Source organism: Schistocerca americana, chromosome 11 (assembly GCF_021461395.2).
Source record: "Schistocerca americana isolate TAMUIC-IGC-003095 chromosome 11, iqSchAmer2.1, whole genome shotgun sequence".
In the NCBI taxonomy this organism is placed as follows: Eukaryota; Metazoa; Arthropoda; class Insecta; order Orthoptera; family Acrididae; genus Schistocerca; species Schistocerca americana.
Window position 1 is genome coordinate 79812755 of NC_060129.1, and position 4916 is coordinate 79817670.

Consider the following 4916-nt stretch of genomic DNA (forward strand, 5'->3'; position numbering starts at 1 on the left):
AACAATAAAGCATTAAAACAGTTAAAGTACAATGTATCTATTAATAGAACTGTTAAAATGAGAACTCACTAATTTACATTAATTTCACTGACAATGGTTCTAAAGCTATATAGGACACTCACTTCGTATTTGTCTACACAAAAGAAAGATCAGTTACTGATGCGCAACTAACGCCCTACTAGCATAAACGCCAACAGAGAAGAGAGAGAAATCAGAGTATTTATGAAATAATAATTAAATTTCACACAATTAATTCGTGTGTTATTTAGATTTAAGAGGTCATGGAAGTTTCGAGATATAGCAGTGCGACTAGGAAAAATGCAAATTTACTTTCAAATACATCGCGTGAAATGATGGCTGGTTGAAGCGTAAGTCCTGGTTCCAAAGTGAAACCACCTGCTTAAATCAATTGAGAGTTTACCTCATGGCAATTTCGTATTGTATTGGTTGTTTACTGTGATGATAAGAAACGTTAATTTTCTGAAAAAATTATAATTGTATTACAAAGTAAAACTGCCAACGGCCTTGCCGCAGTGGTAACACCGGTTACCGTCGGATCACCGAAGTTAAGCGCTGTCGGGCTGGGCTAGCACTTGGATGGGTGACCATCCGGTCTGCCGAGCGCTGTTGGCAAGCGGGCTGCACTCAGCCCTCGTGAGGCAAACTGGGGAGCTACTTGACTGAGAAGTAGCGGCTCCGTTGTCGTAAACTGACACACGGCTGGGAGAGCGGTGTGCTGATCAAACGCCCCTCCATACGCGCATCCGGTGACGCCTGTGGGCTGAGGATGACACGGCGGCCGGTCGGTACCGTTGGGCCTTCATGGCCTGTTCTGGAGGAGTTTATATTTTCATATTATTCGGACTCAAAGGGTTAAAGTTTTGAGGCTAGATTATTATGACAGCATTTAACCTTTTACAACTGGGTAAACAGCTGTATGAAATCCTGAAGATCAAAATTTTGTTGCTGCTGGTGAAAGATAGGACCGTTTCAGCCACTTATTAATATAGACGTCCAAACTTCTGTATCTGTATTGGCACCGATTGCGTGATGGCTTCAAAATGCTCTTCATTTCCATGACGAGTAAAGCATTGAACAAGGGAAGAAACAAATTCCGTAGGACAAATGTTTCCGTTACTTTTTACTCCTCTAGTTGTGGCCTGACAGTTGCTCAGCACAGAAATACCAGCTGATTCCAAAGCAAGCAGGTGTTCGAAAGAGAGTAATGAAGACTGATAAACCTAGCAGTACCACCGGTGTTTGAGAGGTTACAAAAAAATGGTTCAAATGGCTCTGAGCACTATGGGACTTAACATCGATGGTCATCAGTCCCCTAGAACTTAGAATTACTTAAACCTAACTAACCTAAGGACAGCACACAACACCCAGTCATCACGAGGCAGAGAAAATCCCCGACCCCGCCGGGAATCAAACCCGGGAACCCGGGCGTGGGAAGCGAGAACGCTACCGCACGACCACGAGATGCGGGCTGAGAGGTAACAGATCCTCTGTGAATAAGTGAAGATATCGAAAAAGAAATGATTGTCGCAAGGACTGACTCAGCGTATAGGTAAGTCAAAACAATCTTCGGTGAAATTAGAAGCAACGGTGGTAACATTAAAGAGTGCAACCGGAATTCCACTGTTAAATGTAGAGCAGAAAGCGGATATGTGGAAAGAGTACACTAAAGACCTCTATGATGAGGAAGATTTGTCTGATGTGATAGAAGAAGAAAGAAGAGTCGATTTAGAAGAGAGAGCGGATCCAGTATTAGAAACAGAATCAGAATTTCAGAGAACTTTGGCGGACTTAAGATCAACTGAGGCGGAAGTGATCGATAACATTTCATCAGAATTTCTAAAGTCATTGGGGAAGTGGCAACAAAACGACTGTACACGTTAGTGTGTAGACTGTATGAGTCTGGCGACACACCAATTTGACTTTCGAAAAAATGACATTCACACAATTCAGAAGACTGCAAGAGCTGACAAATGCGAGAAGTGTAGCACAATCAGATTAACAGCACATGCATCAAAGGTGCTGACAAGAACGATATACAGATGAATGGAAAAGAAAATTGAGCATGTGTTAGATGACGATCAGTTTGTCTTTAGGAAAGGTAAAAGCACGAGAGAGGTAATTCTGACGTTGCGGTTGATAATGGAAGCAAGATTAAAGAAAAATCAAGACACGTTCATAGGATTTATTGTGTAAAAAGCGTTCGACAATGTAAAGTGGTGCAAGACGTTAGAAATTCTGAAAAAAAGCTAAGAGAGACGGGTAATATACAATAGGTACAACAGCCAAGAGGTAATAAGAGTGGAAAACCAAAAACGAAGTGCTCGGATTAAAAAGGGTGTAAGACATGGATGTAATCTTTCGCACATTCTGTTCAGTCTGTACATCGAAGAAGCAATGATGCAAATAAAGAAAATGTCCAGGAATGGTATTAAAATTAAAGGATATCAATGATGCGATTCGCTGATGACATTGCTGTCGTGAGTGAAAGTGAAGGAGAAGTACGTTATCTGTTATATGGATTGAACAGTCTGATGAGTACAGAATATGGAGTGAGAGTAAATCGAGGAAAGACAAAAGTAAGGAGAAGTAGCAGAAGTGAGGACAGCGAGAAACTTAACGTCAGGTTGATGAACACGAAATAGACGAAATTAAGGAATTCTGCTGCCTAGGCAGCGGAAACCGCTTCTGAAGATGAGAAATTTGTTAACATCGACTATAGATTTAAGTATCAGGAAGTCGTGTTTGAAAGTACTTGTATGGAGTATAGCCTTGCATGGAAGTGAAACATGGAAAATAAATAGTTTGGACAAGTGGAGAATAGAAGCTTTCGAAATGTGGTGCTGAAGATTAGCTGGGTAGACCACATAACTAATGAGGAGGTACTGAATAGAATTGGGGAGAAGAGGAGTTTGTGGCACAACTTGACTAGATGAAGGGATCGGTTGGTAGGACATGTTCTGAGGCATCAAGGGATCACAAAGTTAGTTTTGGAGCGTAAAACTCGTACAGGGAGACCAAGAGATGAATACACAAACATTCAGAAGGTTGTAGGTTGCAGTAGGTACTGGGAGGTGAAGAAGCTTGCACAGGATACAGTAGCATGGAGAGCTGCTTCAAACCAGTCTCTGGACTGAAGACCACAACAACAGGCAGCTGAGTAATGACGGAGGGAGCAAGGACGACATGAAAAGCAAAGTAGCAGTGGCATAAAGGGCATTCCTGGCCAAGAGAAGTCTTAGTATCAAGCATAGGGTTCACTTTGAGCAAGAAATTTCTGAGAATGTACATTTGGAACTCAGCATTGTTTGGTAGTGAAAAATGTACTGTGGGAAACCGGATCAGAACAGAATCGAAGCATTTGAGATGTGGTGCTACAGACGAATGTTGAAAATTAGGTGGACTGGTAAGGAATGAGGAAAGGAATGGATTATGTGGAAAACACTCAAAAGAAATAGGGACAGGATGATAGGACATATGTTAAGACATGAGGGAGTGACTTCCATGGTGGTAGAGGGAGCTGTAGAGGGCAAAAACTGTCGAGGAAGGCAGACTGGCACACATGCAGCAAATAACTCAGTGCGTAGGTTGAAAGTGCTACTCTGAGATGAAGAGGTTCGCACAGGAGACGAATTCATGGCGGGGCGAATCAAACCAGTCAGAAGCCTGGCGACTCAATAAAAAAGTGCTTTGAGAAACCCTTGTTTGCGCCCGAGGATTTTGTGTTAAACCCCCCAGAAGGCTCAAAGGAGGACTCTGTATGCATTACTGTGGACTGGGCAGTTTGGTTGAGGAGAGAAGAGGGTTTCTGTATTGTCGCATTCTCCAGCACGTCTTGATTGTCTCAGCTGCGTGTATGTTCGTTTGTATGTATGTATCCATGTATATATGTATGTATCCCCCATTTCCCTCCCACATTAGAGATCTGCGAACGGCTTGTATACTAATTAATACCGCCAGACATATTTGTAGAGGCAACCACCGGCACTTCTGCCTTGTAAGCGTGGCTAACAAGTTACGCTGCGTTCCCGTTTAATTTAATTTCCTGGCCCGCTTTCAATCTTGCATGCGTATGCTGACGATCTCCCCTCTTTCTCTCTCACTTCTCTCGCTTGGTCTTCCTTCTTTCCTGTCTTTTTCTTGTTAACTCGCTGTGCATGTCTCTTGTTTTCTCTGTTGCTATTTCTCTTCCTTCAATTTTTCCTTTTCACTCTGTTCCATTGTTTCGTCACACACTTGATACGTTACTTTTATTATTATTATTATTATTATTATTCGAATTTGGCCTCTCAGGACTAAGTGAAACAAATGATTTGACATGCTATTCTTTTCCTTTTTTTCCCTTCCCAGTGCTTCAGTCTTCTCTGTTTTTCTCTTCCTCCTCCTGTACGTGGCTGTCCTCTCTTCTTCTGTGTGTTTCTCGAATGCCTTGCCTTTTTGCAGCTGTTCCCCGAATCATCTCTGCTATTCTCAACTGCTGTATCTGTTTCGTATTTTGTGTATGCCATAAAATTTGGGTTTTGATTTTGTGTTAGTGAATATTATTTTGCCAGCTTCTTGTTATCCATTCTTTTTAAGTGTCATAAAATATGATCATCTATTGTTGCAATGTATCTATTTCTGGTATTGCTTCTCAATTTCCAAATCTCAATTTCATATTTTGGCCCCAGAAATTTTCGAATTTTGGGAATAAATAAATGTACGTAAGTGGACAGTTAGACCACCGTTTGTTCCAGTCTGTCATCCTTTCTGTACAACTCTCCCTCCCCATCCCGACACACACACACACACACACACACACACACACACACACACACACACACACACCTGACCACCTCTGACCTCAACTATTACACAGTCACAGTGGACCAACAGGGATAAGGATGCCATTAATTCTG

The 4916-nt window shown here is 42.0% G+C and overlaps 1 pseudogene; it reads left to right on the forward strand.

Moving 5' to 3' along the window:
* The first annotated feature begins 515 nt into the window (after positions 1 to 515).
* Positions 516 to 633, forward strand: LOC124554312 (annotated as a pseudogene).
* The last annotated feature ends 4283 nt before the right edge of the window (positions 634 to 4916 follow it).